The sequence below is a fragment of the Varanus komodoensis genome, unplaced genomic scaffold, assembly GCF_004798865.1.
Source record: "Varanus komodoensis strain SLA01 unplaced genomic scaffold, ASM479886v1 scaffold1, whole genome shotgun sequence".
Classification (NCBI taxonomy): Eukaryota; Metazoa; Chordata; class Lepidosauria; order Squamata; family Varanidae; genus Varanus; species Varanus komodoensis.
In genome coordinates this window covers 48,625,954-48,649,363 of record NW_025335268.1, presented here as the reverse complement: position 1 = coordinate 48,649,363, position 23,410 = coordinate 48,625,954, and the positions used below count along the sequence as shown (strand labels likewise).

The following is a 23,410-nucleotide window of genomic DNA, read 5'->3' as shown; positions in this document are numbered from 1 at the left end:
CCTTTTGCAGGTGTTGGCTTTTGTCCCAACTAGGTTTGCTTTTGTTGTGTGTAATTTAGCAAGTCAGTTTTCGCCACTTCATTTCTTCCATTCTGCAATATATTATTGTAAGCTGAGTGCATGGGAGTCAAGGATCACCTAACCCCTGTACTGTGAGCCTATGACTATAGGAAGGCTGGGGAACAAGTTCTGTCTCCCCTGTTACAAGATGAGCTGAATGGCACCTGCCCACAGCCAGCTTTGGCCAGGAGAGTCTCTCCCACTGCTTTTTTCAAGCAATGTGCTAATAGAAGTCTGTGTAGGTAGCAGGAGTCAATAGGTGCTGTCTAGATCCAAGTGGGCTTTCACAAAAATTCTACAAATCTCCCATGGCCTTCTAAGGAAATGAAACCCTCTCATATTATTAATAATATAACAGTGACAAGTGTTGCCACTGAAGCTTTGCTAAAATGAAAATTCAAGGTGAAAACGTCTAAAAAAATAGTTCAGATACACTTACCTGGGACTTACATAATATATTAATGAAGATTCTTAGCTAAGATATGCCTTCCAATGACATAGGGAGGCATATATGAAATCCTTGGCTTGTTAGACTTAAATAAAATTGTTCCCATAAAAATGGACATAAATCTATAGAGGCCACTTATGAATCACTCAAAATAGCAATGTATCACTGAAAAAGAAAACACTACTTGGCACAAATTTTCATAGCATTTGTATGTGTTATTGCATGTGGTTGTAGCCATATGTAGGCCTAATACTGCACCTCTCCTGTGCCACCAGCAGATACATTTGGGTCAGAGAAAGCATGGAGATGGCTCACTGAAAGAAAGTAGGGCTGCTGTGAGTTACAGTCAAAGACTTGAAGCAAATGGACCTATTATAAATTCAAATGCAGCCCCCATTTGTCCATAGGCGTTGACCATCCCATTGGCAGTCCAGTCTTCTGAGGGACACCTGTGTAGTGACAAAACTGATAAGACCAGGAATTCAAATGACACTGAATTTCACCTAAGGTGAAACTGAAAGACAAATGTGGAGATTCCTGCTTATAAGAAAAGTGGGTATAATTCTGGGTGAAGAAAAAAGAACATATATTAATTCTGTACTGGACACGTGTTCTGTAATTTTCAATCATTTTCATTACATTTGATGAACAAGACATTGTTTTCCATTTTCATCCAGGGGAAAAGAAAAAATTAGTGGAATTCTTCTGATGGCCCTAGCTGGGGCCAAGATATACATTTATGCCCACTGTCTTTCACTATACAATTATCTCTTTGGCAGACTACAATATGGCTGTGTACACCAGTTGCTTGCTAATCCTGTGAGTAGCTGGTTGGCCCCTTTGTGTACAGAAAGCAGGACTAGATGGACCCTTGGTCTGATCCTGCAAGGTTCTTCTGTTTAGCTTCCCTGGCTGCCTACACTTCAAGGAACACTGTGCTCATAGCACTTACAGTAATTCTTGGAATCATGGGCCTAAGTCCTTCTGCACAAAACACAGCTCTGAGTTTTCCACATTGGTGAAAAACAATCTAAGGGGCAGCAGGTATAGAGCTTTTTAGCTAGGGAGCCAGAAACCCTTGCTCATCTCCTGCAAATCATCCGAAGATCTCCCTGTTGATTCCTATCTACATGCTCCCTGTGCTGCTCTACAATGCAAGATATAAAGCCTTTTCTTGCGGTTGCAAGAAACCTTACTTTTGACTTAATTATTTTTAAAAAGCAGCACTGAAGATTACATTTTATTCTGCCCATTGATTTTACTATCCTATATGGTAGACAATTCTATAATTTTGTAGTGATCTATATTTATTATTGATTACCTATTATTGGTCACAACTGTTCAGATGATGATAATTTAGCCATTGCTTTTCCAATGTTCCATAATTTACAGCAATTTTCCCTTTAGAGTCTATAGAATTTTTGCAGTGCCATAAATGTTCCTTCTTAAATGACTGTATTGGGTTTTCTTATAATTGCTTGTGAGTTTACTGTATTCCCTATATAAATATATGTATTTGCTTGTACAATTTTAGTTTTCCCTAGTTAATCTTTCAGTATAATATAATATGAAGAACAAGAAATCCTGGCTTCCTTTCAATTACTGTCACATGAATTAATTACTTTTCCTGTATTGCAGGCATCTTTTTAAACTCTAATTCATTTGACCAGAGCATTGAGACCTCGTTGTTTTTTCATACAAAAACTATGAACTACGATTCTGATATTTTTCACTATACATCTTGCAGATAGGTTTGCAATATTTCACTGTCAGCCAAAGATTGGGGAATTTGAAATACAAGTAGTCCCTGAATTATGAACATCTGAGATACAAACAACCCATGCTTACAAACGAACTGCCATAAAGCTGTTAATTTTAAACAATTACTGCAGGAAATAGTCATTACCATAGAGAGATAAGTGAAAGGGGAGAGAGGGAGGTCTCCAAAGTATGCCTTCCTGTCTTACCCATCCAGAGAGGGAAATCTCTCCTGAATTTCTTTGCTGCAAAAAGGGTGCACTGTTGTATTTCATTGGGATTGGGCCTAGAGATGTTCATGGTTTTTCCACTTTCATGGAGGACCTGTGCCCCTAACCCCCTTGAATGTGGAGGGCCAATCATACATGATCCGACTTGCATACAAATTTGACTTAAGGATGAATTTCCATTTTGTCAGGAACAGAACTCGTTCATAACACAGGAACTGCCTGTATCTTTCATTGGGTTTGTACTACAGTCATAAATTATTACAACTTGCCCTACACTCCTCTACTATTTAAGCTAAGCATTGCAGAATGTGGCGAAAATGGCTCTCCAGAACAAATTTCCTCCTTTTGTGGTAGTATAGCTTACTGGAACTGGTGACAAGGGCTTGGATCTAGCATGTTCTTCCATCAGCAGAAGAATACCATGCAAGTTCTCCACTCTCCTACAATGTCCCACATAAAACTCTAAATTTGTTCCAGAGGAAATCTGGAAGGCAAGTGGAGAAGCTGAAGGGAAGAGACAGAATACAGAAGTACCATCCTGCAGGCAGTATAGATCTGTTGGTGAAACGTCACTTCTGCATCCACACCCATACATGCTAGATTTTTAAGGATATAGTGATGGCATAGGCAAGGAGAGAGCCACACACATTTTATTTTACATATTTTACATTTCCTTATTTATGTACCTGAGGTGCTTTCTCCTGGCACCATCCATGGTTGGTGCTGGGTGTTTGTGCCTATTAGGTTTTCAGGCAGAGAAGTATTGGCAAATATTCAAGTTCGCACTTGTGTTGTGACACCAGGTTATTTTATGCAAAGTGGTCCCTTTGTGTGCGAACTGCCTGTAGCTCCAAAGTTTTACCTTGTTAAGCTTGAGCAATGCATACACACAACTGCACACACATGGCATTCACTCACACAAATCATAATACTGACTATTATAATTTACAGCAATAGAAAGAATGTGATCTTTCTAATTTCATACCTCAAAACTTGGGTTTTTGCATAAATTTCAGGTTTCATTGTTGGATTTATTAGTGTCTAAAATTAAAAAATGCATGCTTCACCAGGTTCTAAGAGATTTGCAGTTATTTATCTGTGTTGGGATTCTAATCCAACAATGCTGATAAGAGGAAATGTGTTAGAGTTGTGTGAGCTTTCCTTTCAGCACTAATTAGGACTGCATAGTGGTTTTTTCCTTGAGATTAATGTGTAGCTGCCCTTACACTACCTTTCCTGTTGGTTTAATAAAATTTCAACCTTTTCAAATGCTTTGCAAAGCTACCATCATTGCTTTTGATTCCTGTGATTTTCATTAATCTAAAAACGAAAAATTAATGGTTACCATAGTGATTTTTCCTTCATTTCACTTGCATTGAAGCCACAGTTATTTGCATTTAATTACTTTCTGTATAAAAGTAGTTGGTTTCTTGTTTTTATGGATTCAACTTAGTGCCTATGTTTTTATTAATCTTGTTATGTAGAAATTATTTTAGGGACATTAACTCTTGGCAATGTCTTTATTATTTTTTTCTATAGAAGATCGCAGGCATTTGTTTTATGTTATCTTAATTTAACTGGAACTTTTAAATGACCCCATAGGTTTAAATACAGTGCTTAACACACCACATTCTTTATTTTTTATGATCCTTTCCAATCAGAGTAAAAATCTGAATAAGCTCTGAAGGGCACAAGTTTTGTATTTTTCATACATTACTGATATACACAAATATAACTAAGTTGTTCATACTGTGCTGTGATGCCATGTTTTTAACTTTTACCCCAGAGCCTCCAGTTGCATCTGATGAAAAATGAAATCTAATTTGCTTTAGCTTTTTTCTCCTGATGCCTGGTTTACACATCATATATTTTCTAAATCCGTGTAAGTAGATGTAGGAAAATTTAATAGCTAGTCATATTAATAGCTGAGTTAGTAGAATGTTTATATACATATAGATTCTCCCCATTCAACCACACAGAACCTGTGAGCATACCTCTGTGCACACAGATATGCTTAACACATAAGTCCAGGACATCCCCTCCAGTCAAGGACATCTTCAGAGTCAAGGGATGCTTCAGAAACCAGTGGTATGTGTAGCTAGGCATTGCTTTTTCAGGCTACTGCAATAAGCACAGTGGGTCATATAGGAGGTACAGATGCTGGATATATACACCAAGACACATACTTGGCTCACACACCTTCAGATTGGCATAGGCAGCATACAGGACAGTGTACAACAATCCTTGCACACAGCTACATATTCTATATCTATACCATATTTTCCTGATACATCCCCCTTTCTGTCCTTGGTTGTTTCAGTTTTCATCGGTAGAGGAAAGCACACACTAGAGAAAGGGTAGGCAATGCAGTCCTGTTAGCACTATGTTACCCCATGTACCTTTTCAGCACCCACTAAGGTACCCTATGCCTCCTGCCCTTTTTAAAAGAAATAAGAGGAGGTGTTCTTATCAGCAGCTAGGATTGCTGCAAAAGAGGTCCCTGGCATTGAAAGCTGTAGATTCCAATGAGTTCTTTTGTTTGTTGACCCCAAGGCCCCAGCTCTGCCTTTTACTCAGCCTTTGGCAGGTTAGTTGGCTTTGTGTCGTATCCTGTGGCAGCCATTCGGTATTGGTGCCCAAGACAGTTTCTCATTGCCATCTCTGTACTACAGCCACTATTTTACTCTGACTGCAAAGAGGTGGGGCCTGTACCTGATGCCTTCATCATCCTCTGCTCTACAGATCTCAGCCATCGGTCAGTCCTCTCCAGCCATCTACTAATCTCTGGGGTCTCTGGATATCTCTCCTCCCTTCCCAAACTGAAAAGAGCAAACAAAACCTTCAAGGAGGGTACTCCTGTTTCATGGCAATCACTAGGAGAGTCTGAGACCTCTAAACTGGTCCAACCTCTTAGCCTGGCACTGATCCTTAGATCATTTGGTGTCAAGTCTTCCCATCACCCCTCTCTGCTTGCTCACAAAACTTTCCCGCAGAATTTCAAACTGCCTGATTCTCAGCAACTCCCTGGCTTATCTCTAAGTCCATTGGCCTTGGTATTTCAAGCTGTGGATTCCGACTCCACCTCTTCATCTGGTTCAGAATCTGAGCCCACAACTTTTGAAAGCAGTTGTATCAGAGAAATGGAGCCCATCCCTACTTCTATGTCTTAGGAGCTGTGAGACAAAAGTGTCCCTGTGGTTTGCAATCTCTGATCATTCATTTATAGATGCAAGCCAGTGCTTGATTACTGTAATATAAACCTTTTGTTGATGAAACTGCACCTAGAAGTATTTTAAAGACAAATTTTAAGAAATGTCTTACCTGCTTTTTATTGTACAATAATCTTAAAGAGAGGTATAAGCACTAAAACACATTAAAAGAAGAAAGACAAAAAGGAGATCAATAAGAGATGAGTAACAGTTTAGTACACAAAAGAGCAATAGAAAAGCAAAAAATTCATTCTCAAAAGCCTACGGGCCAGATCCTTGGGAGCTGATGGTTCCCCCTTGGAGCCTTTACCTGACCATGACTGAGGACTCACTTTTTTTGCTTTGATTCACTCTGTCCAATGTTTGGTTGACCTGATAAGCAAGATAATTCCATGGTAACTCTGTTGTCAGTGGAGATTTCTACCAATGTGATCAGGTAGAGAATACTATAATTCAATGCTTAGCACAAGACTCCTGCATTTCCTTTGCTGCAACTGGACATTGTGTGAACTTCATCCCAGTGGAAAAAGTGACACTTGCATGGGGATGCTTCTATTTAAATTCCATAAAACCATTAGGCCACCAGTGCTTTAATTCTAGGCTTTATCTTGGGGCCTGACCTTCCCAACCTGATGTGCTGAACTGTTAGGAGTATGTAAGTGGAGAGAAAGCTGCTCTTTTGCTCTATCTCCTGCCAATTTTCAGGCTTGGAATAGGTGCCAATATTTTTGTGTGCATTTGCACAAATTTGCACTCCCAATCATGTGCAAATACCTCATAATTTATGTCCTCATACTTACTTCTGGGACCAGATAGTGAAGATTGCTGTGTAAAATGAGAGTGTTTACAAACTACTCTGAACTTATTACAAACTGTCTTCTGAGTTACTTTTGTTTAAAAGTCCTTTAGTGGAACATGGTGAAGCATTAGTCCATTTTTTTTAACCAAACTACATTTGATAAGATTTTAAGATACCATACCACCAGTGAAGAAATGGAGAGTATTAATACAGTATTGATTCTTCATAAGAACAGGAGTTCAGTGAAAGGGGTCCCAAACAAAACTTAGGAGAAAGTGTGAGTCTGACAAGGACTTTACATCTTGGAGACAAGTGAAGTCAAGGAAGTTGGGCATTTTTACTCCATTCCAGTGTCTGGGCTTGTAGATAAATAGTTCCATTTCATGCAGGAGATAAATCCTCCAAATTCCTGACAATATCAAGTCAATTTCCAGCCTTCATTTTGAAAAGAAAAAATCACTTTGCCAAATTTAAGTTTATCAGAGAAACAGTGCTCCTTTGAACTCGTTTCCCCTGAGTTTTTCTCTTTTCTTTCTTCTCTTATCACTTGATTTTCACTTCTCATGCTGTTATGTTAGGTGTTCGGGTTCATGGTCTCTTTTAAAATAGCTCCTCTGCACCAAATGTAAATATAGAGTGACCCCCCCCCCCCAATACCCTAACAATGTATTTAGGGCAAACAGTGTATTTGATATCTAGGACAACTACTTTGTGACACTTCGGTAAAACTGGAATGTGGTTATTGTGTTGCATTATAAAACTACTAATAATGTGAATTGTTTTGCTAGCACAGCACTAATAGTCCTTGCTAGTGTGTCAGGATTCCCATTGCATCAGAAGACTCTACTGACATTGTGCAAGAAGTCTTTTACTCTGGCACAACATAATGCACGTTAGTAGTGTCACACTGCAAACTGACAATAGACGATGCACAGTTGCAGGCCTAAGTAATCAATTTTGTACTCCAGTTGAGTTGTGCACAAAATTCATGCAAGCATGTTGGGTTACACAGGTTAGGCTCTGCATGCAGTTACATTTATGCACACAAATGCTTGGCCCTTATGCATATGTGATGTCCAAGATAGAAAAAAAAAGACTTGTCTCCAGATCTGGAGCGAGCCTGCCAGAGAGGCTGCATGAGGCAACACAACCCCATTTACTGGATTCTGTAGAGAATTCTAGGGATTCCTGAGATTTGGTGCTGCAAGACTCAAGTACGAAAGAAAGCTATCTTAAGCTGCCTTGAGCCCTTTTTTAGGTTATAAATTGAAAAATAAATAAATAAATACTTACACAGTATGTCACTATAATAGAAAAATGTTCTGGGTTTCTTCTTCCTAACAGTAAATTACCCAAAGGGCTCACAGGAATTTAGAACACCAAATTCCTGCCCTAAATCATGATTAGGTATAAAGAATATTCAAAGCATTACAAAAATGTCATTTCTTATTAGGTTTTATGATCAACAGGAGCTTTGTAATTATTCATCAGTGTAATGGCATAGAACTGCTGGTATGATGGGCAACATCTTTATTTACTTAGCTCAAACGAACCAAAGAGAGGTTGAAAGACACAGCATGGTTTTCTGTGTGGCTGATGAAAGGAACCTAGAAATGGAACAAATATTCATCATTCAATTTTAGTAACAGCCTTGATATTATGCAGAAACATTGTCTTCTCAGGCACCCACTTCATTTTCTGCATATATACTGTAGCAAAGAGACTAGAGTTGAGGTGAAATTAATTTCTGCATCTTTCCTTTCTGATGCATAATGTGGTAGTTCTTCAACTCCTTCTTCCAAATTCTTAACCCTATGTCCCTCCTGATAAAATACAATGATAAGTAAAAGGTCTAGAAAATAATTTCCTGTTCCTGTAAAACTGATTTAACAAGTGCACCAGTCTTTGTTTAATTTGGCTGAACAAATGGAAGCTTGAAAGCACAAATTTAGAGACCTAAGGAATCCATAAATAACCCAAAAGAAAAAAATGCAAATATTTTTTAAAAGACAGCCATTTTTCCCACAGTTAAAAACTGTGCAGAGCCCTTGGATAGAAGAACTTGACACTGTAGCTTCTGTTTTCCATGTGCACTTCTTCTAATACCTGGATTCATTTTTATGTTTCTTTTTAAATGTAGGTCTTGATTCCCTTTGAAAAATGCCTTTTTTCTGTGTAACTCATTCCTGGGCTATACTAATGCCAGACCAATAATGCCAGAAGTGCTGAACTCTGGTGCTTCTCAATGCCTGACTGTTAGATCTCCTTCATGCCTTACTGCTTGAATAGGCATTCAAGATAAACTGATTGGCTGATAGAAAAAGGCAGGGAGAGAAGGAGAGAGGGACTTACAAATGAACTGCAAATCCAATTCTCCCCACAGCCTGATTTAATCCTTTCACACTGGGAGTTTCAGATTGTCAACACCAGAGGGTCAAAGGGTCAGCATGTCTACATGTACTCAAAACTGAAAGGTATTCATCCCAGTGTGATTTAAGAGATTTTTGTAACATCTTGCTGACCAATAGATGGATGGATATAGCAAGTGTTTCCTTTTAAAAAGAGCCAGCAATTGCCTGTGAATTTTTCTCTATATATCTATAGCCTAGCTCAGTATTCTAATCAATGCATTTTGTGGTCAAACTCAAATGTCACCTTTCTTCTTCATGATTACTAATGCTCTCAGTGAAGGTTTCATCCAACCAAAACTAAGGTCTTGCAATATCAGAAGAGAGGAATGCACATACTTCTTTGCCAGTTCTGTTCTTTCCCTATTGACCAGTCTCTTATGTTCAGAACATGTATCAATTGTTGTGCAGTGCATCAATACATTAAATAGGGGAGCATATTAATAGTTCAACATCTGAGTCATACATTGCCAGAAGAAAGAACAGCTAGTCAGTTCTCTAATGTGCTTAGTAAAATTAGCGATGGTCTGTACGTAGTTCAATGGCCAATGGAGTCCCACCTCTGCATAGTCCAAAATTTGCCAGGCTCTTTAGTTTAAGCAATTAGTTTCTAACTAAACTTGAGTAGTTCACACCTGATCTATTTCTACTTATCCAGCAGTGTATCTCTCACAGTGTGATGGCTTGTTTAATGGCATGGCTCTTCACTTGCTCATTACCCTTCCTTCTTCTCAGCTACCAAGTTCAACTATTTAATGGTTGCTTTTCATCTGTGTCACAAATATTGCACTTAGGAAAGAGGGCCTGCCTGCCTGATAGCTTTCTCAAGTCAATTGCAATAGTACGAGTAGCAGCAGCAGTAGAAATAATTTGTAAGCCGCCCCGAGGCTTCGGCGAATGGGGCGGCATAAAAATGTTTTAATAAATAAATAAATAAATAATAAAATAACAATGATGATGATGCAGAAAAGACTCCATTGGATCTAACTCTGGCTTTAGGAAAACTGAAATTTCTCAATGTGGCAATGGTAACTTTCTAGTAAACGTTATTAAAGGTCTTCTCTTCATCCAGAGAGATAGTGGCAGCTACGTATGTCCCCTGTATACTTAATGCAATCAGATTCACAGCCAGTCTAAGATTATCAGCTCCTGCTTATTTTTAAGGAATCCAAATTGCTCTTATTAACTAACATTGTAATAACTTACAGTGGTTTGTCAGCCAACCTGCAGTAAGTATTTTAAAGGAAGAGGAAAATATTTTTCTTCCTGACTGGCCAACTGATCACTGGGCTGTGGGGATAGTTGTCAGGGGTCTAGCTGGGATTGCTGGCCATAGTTAAATCCTTGAAAGCCTTCTAAAAATGGAAAATACTTTTGCAGAGATAATTGGCCTAGGCTAATAAAAAGGGTGTTAATTTTAAATTGGTATATTTATCCCTATAAAACTGTAGCTCGGGTAGGATGTACCAAGCTTGCAAACTTTCCAGATTATATGAGCTCAACATCCAAACTAGATATGAGTGTAGCAGTTCCATGGAAAGAGGTTGATAGAGAGTTCAGGTTTAAAAGCAAAAGTGATTTGTGGGTGAGGAGAGCTGAACAGTCCACCCCTTTACTTTACAAACTTTCTCCAGAACATTTTTCCCAGCTGTGGTTCTGCTGTTAGAAACAAACCAAAGTAAGAGAAGAGTATTTGACGAAGATATATGCAACGCAAGAAAAGGTTCTCTCATATGTTCCCTTTCCCCCTTTTATCAGGCTGTTCTAATGCACTTTTTTTGTGTAAATGGGAAAGTTGTGTTTGCTGAATGCTATCTTTTCCTACTGGGACAATAAATCAAACCTTTCTTATTGGGAAAAGTTCAGTTCAATATTACAATGGCAGTTACTTCTCCCCATAGTAGAAGAAGATGCTAGAATATCAAGATACATGGTCCAGGTGAAACATATAGCCTGCCTTAAGGAAACGGACTGTGATCCTGGACACATTTATTCAGGCATTTGTATTCCACATTGAGTTATTTCTGAATAAGCATGCTTAGGATGGCAAAGTTAGGGTGTAAAAGGCATTTTGTCTGAGCTGAAGTCCTTTGAAATGGATTTTGAACTAGAAAAACATTCATGTTTGGGATTCTTTCTACACAATTATGTTCTCAGGCTTTCCACATGAAGTAATAATTATAATAGTATTCACCTATACTTACTTAGATATTAAACACTGGAATGAAAATGATTAAAAATAGCATTCTTTGCTCAAAAAAAAAAAAAAAAAGAAGAAGAAAAAGAAGATGGAAAATGGTTTCCTGCTACTTCCCTTGGGACATTGTTGATCACTTTCTGCTGACAAAAATTCCTAACCATTTTAACTTTTGGTTATAGAAGCTTAATAGTAATTAATATCACTCTTTGAAAACAGAGCAGTGATTAATAACATGATTCATAGAACAGTCTAGGATATGTTAAAATGATTTAAATGTAATCATGTACAAAGTACACAGTGTCCAGAACAATTCAGTATTGCTTAATGGTTAGAAGGTTAAGTGATGTTTGTATCTACTTATTATATTACCTCGGACAATACTGGATATTAAGAAAGCAAATGGTGCATATAATGCCTGCTAACATAGAATGTTATTATCTCCAAATACAACCTTTAATTTGTTGCCTTTGGTTATTGTATGAGGGCTGTATGCAGAATTTTCTGGGAAACAATCCTAAGAGAGGGCTACTGGCTTCATATCCTATTTGGGGTCTTCCCAGAGTCATCTCATTTGGACACTGTGGGAAACTGGGTATTAGATTAGATGAGCCTTTGATCTGATCTAGCAGGGATATTACATTTTTACATGTATTAATATATCTCTACAATGCAAGTGTTTTCAAGTATATGTTTGTCACACCCATACATGTTTATAGGAGCACATTAAACAATGTATGAGGATACCTTGGCATTTATATACACAAAACATTTCCAGAAATGATTTTAGCTAGCATGGTTTACTACATTTGAGTGTATGAGTTTTTATCACAGTCATATGTATATACTCATTTCTACATGGCAAGGTTAACATAAGCTGATTTTTGGCATATATAGGTATGTTGAACATGATTTAGAATGTGTCTGGATTGCAATTTGTCTTGAGCTTGTTACTGTCAGACCAAATGTACATTAAGTAACCTAAAGAAGGCTTAGGTTCTTTAGACTTTAGGCAAGATATTGAATTATTTTTTGGCATGCCTATTTGGTAAGCAGCTCTAATATGACATATCACTTGCCTAACAACACTGCATTAGCTGTAATTAATCCATGAAACAAAACACAACTTAAGTCTAAGGAACAGGTTAAATATTCAGAATTTCATATTGCAATCTTCAGTTGTAGAAAGTCCAACTTGTGGAAGGACTCAAAATCCATTGGTGACTCCTGGTGAAGGAAGGGGAGGTAATTTGGTGGGATCCATTCAGTCCTCAGTGACATGACATGCATCATGCTGGAGGGACTTCAAGCCTCTAAATCAGATTATTGTGAGATGCAAGGGGCTGCAGGGCAAGGCAACATCAGCAAAAAATATTAATTTTCAGAAGGGCAAACTATGAGTACTTACATGCAATTTACTATAAATAGTGTACAGGAAAAAGATGTAGCTGCCTCATTTGTGTTAACATTCTGATAGCAGTGACTGGGCAAAATCCTCATAGGATTTAATCCACCATAGGTTCTTCTGCAGTCCTATGCACACACTTATCTGAAAGTTCATTGAACACAGTGGATTTGCACGGTCAGGAAACTGATGGGATATTGAGAGCTGCAGGAGAGGAATCAGACTATGAACCGCGCACAATACGTAAGTCAAAGCTGCAGTGTAGATGAGAGCAATGGAGCAAAGGATACCATTGTTAGGTGGACAGAAAGCAGGAAGCTATCTGCTAGGGAATGGTCCGAAGGCCCTGTGGCTGTGGGCTGGTGCTGCTGTTTCGTTCCTTTGACTGAGAGATACAATCTAGTTGTAATGAGCTGGAACAGAGGTGCAAGACAAGTGTAGGTAGGTAGGAAGATTGTGCAGGTGTGAATGTGTTTAGAAACTAGTACATCACTATAGCTAGGTTACACATGATTTTTCCTGTCAGAAGTCCTCTGTTTTGTTTTGTATTAAAGTGGTATGACTTGTAGACAGCCAAACACTTTGCTAGCATGGCAATCAAATGCCTGGAAGAGCCGTGCCTAATGACGTTTCTGTCTGACATGTGGTTCTCATTTGAAGATGACCTTGAAAAGTGTTCCAAAACTAGCAGCTAATGAAAATGTGGTGGCTAGACTATTATTATTATTATTATTATTATTATTATTATTTTAAATGTATTTCTATATAATCTGCTCTCAGATCAATGGACAATAAAATCTAATACAATCACATAACAGCAAACAGAAACAGTGATATTCTTTAAAAACAGGCTAGACACACTTTAATAAGCTGAATACCCAGTGAAATGTTCAAAGGGATAGCACCCGCTCGACTTCCCTTGGGGGAGACTTCGCTGGTTAGGATGCTGCTACAGAAAAAGCCCTTGCCTCTGCTGTGGCTGATGCAAAAGACTCTGACTGAGATCTTGCATTATGGCCAGTGTCCCATGGAACCATTGGCAGGGGTGCGCTTTGTAATCCACATTGCACTCCTTTGGGTCAATGTCATCAGCTTCATGCGTAAGTCTGTGTACAATTCATTTTAATCCACAGAGCCTTACATGCTTTGTAGCCAGGATATACGACGGCCTGCCTCTTTCCCTGTCAACCAGCCTATCATTTAAAATCTGCAGCAGAAACTATATGGCATCTCTCACCACCAAAACAGGCCACACTGGTAGGCCTTTCTGTTAGCAGCACTCTGAATGCAGAACTCCTTCCCAGAGGAGAGGAGAGTGGCTCCTTCTCCTTTTGCTTTCTGTTCTAGCGGGCTTTGAATGCTGCCCAGAGTTTTGTGTTGCTCTTAAATTAATGTCATTCTCAAGTTGCATTGTATGGCATGGATATTGCTCTAGTGTGTCTCGGTTTTATGATAGGCTTTTATGGGTTTTTTTAACTTGTGCATCACCCAAGGTACCTAGTATGTGAAGAATCAAATAGATTCATCTAACCTAACCTAACCTAATCCCTTTGTAACTAAACTCCTTAACTGATTCACTGGTATAATATGTGCAGCACTGCAGTACTTAGCTGAGGAAACTGTAAAATTAAGTGGCATGTTGATGTCTCCATTGTTATACATTTGCCTGATTTTACAAGCTATCTAAACAGCAGCTGAGCTTGTCTCTATCCCAAGCCTTCTAGCAGAAGGACTCTTTGCCACAAACAGCTACTGCCAAGCACAGCATGAAAGGGTGGAAGGGTGTTTGTTCCTCCTGTGAATTCCTTGTTCATCTTCAGATTAAGGGGGGAAATCAGCACATGTAATGCTTCCAATTTTAAAAAGCCACATCTGTGTTTTTGTGATGCTTGTCCAGGTGCACATTGGAATGAAACAGGATGTGGTATACAGAGTTTGGATACAGACCGTACTCTGACTTTAAGCTGTCAGTATTACTGACCTTATTATTATGCAACTGCCTCATATGCAAAGACAAATTACAGGGAAACTGTGCTCAGTCTTCCATCTTCTTGGTCCAGCATTTCAAATCATACATTGCAATAGGGGTAATTGGTACACTTGTCTAATAGCAAAGTGAGCTTGGCAGGTGCAGCTTTGCCTACTCGTTTTCACCATGCTGTTTTCTGCCCGGCAGTATACCTCTGATTCCTTGGGCAACGTCCTGAATAACATGGGACACACAAAACCCTTTTGATATGATGTCCACAACCATAGTGGTCTTTTTGGCAGAGATGGCCCCTTCTCTCAGAGGGGGAAGTCAACATCTTCAAGCAACAGATGCTGAACAAGACAAGCATTGGCAGTTCCCCAGATATTCTTCCCGCATGTGCATCCCCTTGCTTTGCAGAGCAGCATGACTCACATTGCCTAAATTAGCCTGCTGCTTTCAGATGTGATGGTGATTTCTGTCTTGTTACTAGTGCGGATTCAATGGCCACTCCAGGCAGCTTCTGTTTGAGAAATGGAAGCTGGTACCATTTTATCCCTTGCTGCAAGCAGCAAATTGTCTTGGTCTGGCCCTGTTGTTTGGTGTTGTTACAAGCATGAACATTGCTGTAAAGGTATTTTGGTGTACTTCGATGTCATAGATGTTGTCTTCACATCTTCAGAAAAATGCACTAAAATGACTGTTTTACTCTCATCTAAAAGCTCCTGGAAGTCCCAAAGATGGAAACAAAATGAATGTATTTGTGCAGAAGAAGGTGATCCTTGATTGAGCCCTGTATCCCTTCTGTTTCTAACTTTTTTAATGTGTTGTCCAGTCATCTCCAAATTATGGCAACCTTATGGATGAATGCCATTTAAAATGACATGTTCTTGACAGTTCTGCTCAACCCTTGTAAACTCTAGGTTGTGGCTCCCTTTATGGAATCATGGTTGGCCTTCTTGTTTTTTTCTTTTGGCTTTGAATTTCCCATTTAATGTGATTGTCTTCTCCAGTGTATCTTGCTTTCTTGCAATGTGTCCAAAGTACAGTAACTTTGTCATTTTTGCTTCCAGGGAAAGTTCTGGTTTGCTTTGATCTAGAAACTTAGAAACAGAGTGAGTCAGAAGGGGTCTCCCAGGCCATCTAGTCTGACCTCCAGCATGAGCCGGCTCCGTTCACGACATGCCCACCATGTGCATGTCCAGCCTATCTTTGAACACCTCACTGATGGGGCCTCAACTACTTCTCGTGGAAGCCCATTCCACACCCTCGGGGTCCTAACTGTCAGGAAGTGCTTCCTGGCATCTAAATGGAACCTTGGTTCCCTGAGCTTTGCTCCATGGAGTGCATCCTGCCTTCCTTTGCAGGGGAGAACAGGTCTCTACCCATCTCCATGTGACATCCCCTCACATACCTGTATGTTGCCAGCATATCCCCTCTGAGACTCCTCCAGGCTGAAGAGACCCAGTTCCCTCACTCTCGCCTCATACCCCATCCCCTGCAAACCGGCCACCATCCTTGTGGCCCTACGCTGCACTGACTCTATAACCTGGCTATATCCTTTCTGTAATGAGGGGCCCAAAACTGAACACAATACTCCAGTTGTGGGTGCACCAGACTAATGAAGAGTGGTAGTAATACTTCTCTTGATCTAGAAGCCACACTTCTGGCTATGGAACCAAGGGTGGCATTCGCCCTCTTGACCACCGCATCACACTGCTGACTCATGTTTAGCCTGCAGTCAACCAGTACCCCGAGGTCCCTTTCACAAGTGCTGCTCTCCAGCCACTTGTCACCTAACCTGTACTTATGACAGCTATTCCTATGCCCCACCATGTGGATAAGTGCAAGCCCTTGCACTTATCCACATTGAACGCCATCCTGTTGTCTCCTGCCCACTTCCATAGTCTGTCCAGATCCTTTTCGATCTGGAGTACCTGCTCCTCAGTTGTGGCCACTGCTCCAGTGTTAGTGTCGTCTGCGAATTTGATCAGCAGACTGTTCACCCCTTCTTCCATGTCGTTAATGAAAAGATTAAACAGGATCGGCCCCAGGACAGAGCCCTGGGGGACCCTGCTTGTCACTGGCCGCCATCCCGATGATTCCCCACTAATGGTTACCTTCTGCTTTCAGTCAGTCAGCCATGCCCTAATGCACCGGGCAGTGCTTTGGTGTATCTCAAAACTCCTCAGTTTCTCCACCAGGATATTATGGGGCACTTTGTCAAAGGCCTTGCTGAAATCCAGGTAAACCACATCTACTGCATCCCCTCCATCTGGCCATCTCGAAACCTTGTCATAGAATTCCACAAGGTTTGTCTGGCAGGACCTGTTTTTGAGGAAGCCGTGTTGTGTGGCTGTCAGCCTCCCTTCCCTATCTAGCATCACTAGAGCTCTCTCTATTATGAGCCTTTCCATTGTTTTTCCTACAATGGACGTAAGGGTAACCGGTCTATAATTCCCCATGTCCTTTCTACTACCCTTTTTGGAAATTGGGACCACTGATGCCACCCTCCAGTCCTCTGGAACTTCACCCGTTCTCCACGAGATCTCAAAAATGGAGCCAGCGGGCGTGAGAGAACCCCTGCCAACTCTCTAAGTACTCTCGGGTGTAACACGTCAGGGCCTGGTGCCTTTGTAATGTCCAATGCCCTGAGGAGTCCCTCGACTTCAAGGGGGGTGACTCTATTCTGTGCCCCTAAGTCCCCAGCCTCATCTAATCTCCTATGCGGATCTCCCCCGTCCTGATTTGGGGAGAACACAGAGGCAAAATAGTCATCTAGGAAGCACTTGTTCAATTTTCAGTTGGTCCAGTGTTTTCCTCCAGCACCATGCCTTGAACACAGCAATTTTCACCCTGTAAGTTTTCTTCACTGTCCAACTTTAACACCCATGCATAGTGATAAGGAATGCAATAGTTTGAATGAGTTTGGCTTTGGTCTCCAGTGAAACATCCTTACACTTGTTTATCTTTTCTAGTGCCTTCATTGCTGGCTTTCCAAGTCTCAGTCTTCTAATTCTTTGGCTGAAGTCACGCTTTGAATTTATGACTGAGCCAAAGTATGCAAAATCTTTCACAATTTCAAATTCTTCATGTTGACATTAAAGTTCTGTAATACTTTGGTAGTCCTCTTTGGTAGTTCATTAAGGAAACATTAGTTTCCTTAATGTTCAGCTGCAGTCCTGCTTTTGCACTTTCTTCAACTTTCATTGGGAGTCATTTCAATTCATTATTGCTTTCTTTATCTATTCTGATTATCTTATTCCATTTTCTTTCTTTCCATCTTACTAGCTTTTGATTGTATGAGATAATTTCACAGTCAACACAAATAATGCAGAATTGTCTTCTGCCATTTCCTCTTAGTTGCTTAAATACTGATAATGTTAAACTCCATTTTCTTACATGCACACACAACTCTGTTTGAGTTTTTCTTTCCTGTCCCACTCAAATCAGTTCCAGTGCCAAATGTTTGAAGATCTTACTCTTAAGAACAGAGGAATCTCATTTATACCAATTCAGAGTATTTGTCCAAGTAGCTCAATACTGCTTCCAATAATTGGCAGAAAGTCTCCAGGGTTTTAGCAAGGGGCTTTTTCCAGACCCATTTGGAAATGCCAGGGATTACATCTGAGACCTTTTCCATGCAAAGCATGTTCTGTACCAGTGAAGTACAGCCTTTGTGGCACTCTATGTTCATTTACTCCTACATGAAGCAAAAATGTGATCAGTAATCTAATATAAAGACAGACAGAACAGAGACAGGAAATCCTATGTAATCTGAGCTTTACTTAGCTAGATATTCTTCCAGCAATATTTAAATACAAAGGCAAACAAATGGGAAGTAGTTTCAGTTACATGCAATTCTCAGTTCATCTTTCTCTTTATTATTTTGTGTTTTAAAAATATCTTTCCCCAACTTACATTCCTTTGTTAGTTTCATCTTACTTTTCTTCCTTTGTTTTGCTATGGTCTTTTAAATTTTTGATAGACTAATTCTAATGTCTCCTTTTCCATACAAAGCTCAGTTTATGATAGTTTATTTCTTCTCTCTTCTTTTCTGTTTTGATTGGTTTTGAAATATGAGGGCAGAATCTTCAATATCTTTCCTAGAAGTGGGCAAATGCCAGTTAAAGTTTCACTTGTTTGTTTGCTTGTGCAGTTTTTCCAAAATACAGCTATGTCTCATCATGGGTTATCTAAAGGTTGTTTAACCTTCACTTAACCCATGGTACCTGGGTCACATAGCATTACAAACCATGATGTATGCACAATATGGCTTGCATACTCAAGTAACTTAAATAAGCCATAGTCGACTGCAGTGTTTCTGCAAACCAGAGAATGGGACCTGAAAGCAGCAATGTGCCTGGTCTGGAAGAAGGTCAAGTCTAATGGACATTCCAATCTGCTATGTGCAGGGAGCTTTAGTAGCAGAAAGAATTCAAGGATGGAATCATTTCTATACATTCTAAACAAGTCTATTTATATTATTATATAATATAGTTCAGGCCTGGAGGAATGTTGTCCGTGGGGTCGTGATGGGTTGGATTCGACTTCACAGCTAACAACAACAAGATACTTCTGCTTAATGTTTAGCTTTATTTTAGTTTTTAGTAATTTATTAAATTTAGTAAACTTAGTAATTTAGTTTTGCTCTTCCAAATAAAACAGAATATCTAAGGATTATGTAAGCATGTGTAAATTACCAACCTCCTTAAAGTCTTTCTAAAATTGTGCTTGCTTGTTTCTCAGGAGCCTCTGCCCAAATGCTTCTGTTCTCTGTATTTTTTCCCCAGAGTTCCAAAGATTTGTAGTAGCTAGCCCTTCTAGTGCTTTTTTTTTTTTGGCAGGCTGCCCAAGTCATGGTTTCTATATCTATACTGTCTAATATGTTATGCTGTTGACCAATGCATTAATTAGTTTGCTGTTGGAAATTCCTGACCAAAAGGACTATGAATTAATTAAAAGACTAAGAGTGCCATTCTATGCAGAATTACTTGGAAGTAAGTCTACTTTGTTCAGCAAAGCTTATTTAACCTCTGCTTATGTGAATACTATTGAGCTTCATTAAAATAAAAGTGGCAAGATATACACTGAACAAAAGTGTGTTAGGAAGCACAATAGTTATACAAAAACAGATCTTCTTCTGAGTGAGGTCCCTTCACTGAAGGAACAAAACCATCTGGATCGTAGAGATTACACTTACAATGAAATCATCTGGTATGTACAGGTTAAAGCAGAGTAACCGACCATTCCCTTCTCAGAAGTCTGGGTTCAGTCAGGATGCATCCAATTTAATCGTGCATAGGATTACAGCTGAATTACTTAATAACCTCCATTAGTTTTAGTGAGACTTACTTTCTATAGCCCATGGGGTTACTCCCAGGTGAAAGCATCCAATGGATGTGTAAGCAGAAGACAGCCCACACCACAAATCTTTCATTCTTCATGTCTTCCTCCACACTTCTGCTTCTCTCTGTAAACGGTTGGGCTGATGTTCTCCGCAGTGGCTGTGTCATGCAAGAAGAATAATCTAGAATCAGGCAAGGGGATCTTTCCTAGGTGTGTTCCAGATTTGTACAGCTGACAAATGATATACTTGGATCTGTGTGGACTGTTCCAGAACTTGGCCAGTCCTGATCTCAGTAGCCTCTCAGCAGGAAGTAACATTAGGGACAACAATCCCTATGACACAACATATGCATGCACCTTCCCACATGGACTGTTATGGCATAGTGTACCTATAGATCATATTCGCTTGTGCAAGCCCCTGATGGTTTCTATTATGCATAATTATTGTTGAAAGCTTCAGTCTAATATAATATTTTGTTTTAGCCTGAACAGTAATGAAGGACTTTAAAAAATACACATGACAAATACACTTTGAGGGAATTGAATTTCTTATTACGCTGTGATTTATTAATAATCACTGCTTTGACAATGAACAATCTCTTTAAATATCTCACAAAAGACATTGTCTCTGACAAATTACTTTCTATCTGAAAATGAAAAATGCAAGACTATCACTTCTGCAGAAGAGAAAGGATGTATCAGAGAAGCAATTTTAAGTTTCAGGTTCAAGTGGGTTGAAAGAAGTGACTTACTGAAGAGAAAGTTCTGTTTAGTTTAAGCTGTGTGAGGTAAAAGTTGTCTACCATATAATAGTATTTGCTAAACAATTCATTAAGCTGACATTTGCCTGTACTCTTTGGGGAATTGAGTTAGCTGAAGTAGGATATGACATAAACAGCACTTGACATTTTGGTGGTGGTTGAAAGCTGTGCATTTTAAGCAGCTGAGTTCTGTAGTCATTAACAGAATTGGAATGGAATTTAATAATTGGTTCACAGTGCAATCCTATACATGTCTGCTCAGAAATAGCTTTATAGGGCTTACTCCCCTGTAACTGCTTATAGGATTGCAGATGGCAACTACTGATAATTAATGCCGAAATCTTTATTGCTGCATAAAATCTGTATCTTCCTGTTGCATGTACCTCACATACTCCAGAGAGTATCTTAGAATTCTCTAGCTATACCCACAGAACAACAACCTTTAATACAAGTCTAATAAAACAGCCTTATACTAGACTTTGATCATTTTATATTAGGTAACTACAAGTACTTGGCAGGTATTTTCTAAAAGTAATTAGGCAAGTCTCTTTATCTATTGTGAACATAGATGATAGCTGATTTATGTCTTCAGTTATTAATAACACTAACACAGAAGTAAACTCTTCATGGCTTATAAGGAATATGAGTAGCGATGTAAATAACTGGTGCATCTAGCTGGTTTGTTTGCAAAGCTGGAACTGGAATGAATGAAGTTTTACTTGCTCAGGTGACCTCATATGACTCTTACCTTTCAAATAGACTGAAGTGCCTGATTCTGCCTAATCTTGGAAACTAAGCAAGGTCAGGCCAGATTGAAATGGACTTGCATCCATCCTGCACTGAGCAGGTAGTTGAACCTGACGTCCTGCTAGGGCCCTTCTAACTGTATGATTCTATGACTCTATGTTACCCTTCACAGACAATATTATTGTGCTTTCACTCTGCCTTTGTCCTCTAGCTGGCCTTTCCAATACCTGGTTCCTCCGATCTTGCTACACACTAAGTTCGCATGTTTGCTTATCCTAGAGCAGTGGTGCGCAACAGTTTTGGGACAGGGAATGGCCTGCCCTATGCCAGGCTCTCCATAGGCTAGATGAGAACAGAGAGCATGACTCCATCCCTTGATGTAACATCAGAGGGAAGGCTGATGGAACATCATGCTGAAAGGTAGATCTGGCCCTCCTCCCAGCACAGATTCAGGGACTTAGCCAGTGGCAGGGGGCACAGCTGTGCAGAGATGGTGGAGCCCCAGCTTCTTATGACTCCCAGCATTCCCCTAGGTTTGGGCTGCCTGGCAAAAGTATTCAGCCCATGCTAGAGAGCAGCTGCTTTTCCCAGCACAAGCCAAATCCCCATGCCCCATTCCCATGGGCTTAGATTGGGTTAGATGGGCTGTTCCAGTTCATTATTCCCTTCTGGGCTAAGACTTGGCTGTGTATCGTATTTGTTAACCAATAGTAAATATTAGTAGTCATGAATTGTAGGCCAATGTAGCTGTTCAGCCTCGATCAGTACCTCCAAGAACACAGGAGCTGTGAAGCAGCAGGACCAAATCTGGATTCTAACAAATGTTTCAGTTACATATATTGCTGTGCTGCTGTAGCTGGCAACTTGTATTTAGCATACAAAGCAGAAAATGGCAGAAAATTGTCGTCAGCACCGACAAGCTGATCTAAAGAAAAAATCAGCCAGTCAGTCCAAGTCCACCAAACAAATGTTTTCTTGCCAATTTTTATATCAGGATCTCCTCATAATTGTGCATGTAAAAATATGTAAAACAGCAATTGGTGTGAAAATATATGCCACAACTGTCTCGCTGCCATAACTGGAGGAAACACATTATCTATTCTGGTACAGCAGGAGCCCAATGAAATCTACTTGGAAAGAGGATCCAGAAATGAAGATTCTAAAACTAGCCAGGGAAATAAACCTAATTTAAGTGAAGCAGCCAAAAGCCAGTACATGCCAACAAATGGGACTGATGGTTTGTAGAGGGTAGGGGAGTCCAACGTCTCTGATCAAAAGTAGCATCCATTTCAGTGATATTCATGGGATAGTGGAACCATGGGATAGAAAATTTTATGTAACAAAGCATTAAGCTTTTGTAACTATTTGCCATGTATAAAGTAATATCATGTAAAACACAAACAATTCAAGGTATTATGTTCTTTTTAAGTGTGTTTACCCTATCCCATAGACTTAACAATATACATGTCCATCTGACAATGTCCCTTGAGACCTCATTTATCAACTTACTGATGTTTAACTGAATCATCTGTGCTGCGTCTCTTGGGACAAGTATTCCCAAATAGGTGACAAACTGAACACAGAGCCTATACTGTCAGTTAGGTGGCACACTATGGGATGTATTGTCTTCAGTAGACTTAACCAATTAACAGAATAAACAGATATTGTCTAAAAATATTAATTGTCTGCATCCAAGCCAGAACAAATAAATGGGGGTACAAAATAAACCATAGACTATCAGGATAAAGCATAAGTGTATAGTTTTGGACATTACATACAAATCTGTGAATATTAAGATTTTGTTATATAGCACATACTAGGAGTTCCAAACAATAACTGAATATCAATGAGGAAAGAGGGCCTGCCTGTCTGATACCTTTCTCAAGTCAATTGCAATAGTATGAGTAGCAGCAGCAGTAGAAATAACAATGATGATGATGCAGAAAAGACTCCATTGGACCCAACTCTGGCTTTAGGAATTTCATATAAAATTTTGACGCATTTATGATATTCCAGAGGAAAACTGAAATTTCTCAATATGGCAATGGTAACTTTCTAGTAAACGTTATT

At 39.5% G+C, this 23,410-nt stretch overlaps 1 protein-coding gene across 10 annotated transcripts in view; it reads left to right on the top strand.

The window, feature by feature from the left end:
- LAMA2 (laminin subunit alpha 2) overlaps positions 1-23,410 on the top strand; it is a 475,192-nt gene that overhangs the window by 154,927 nt on the left and 296,855 nt on the right. The gene's annotated exons all lie outside the window — the stretch shown is intronic.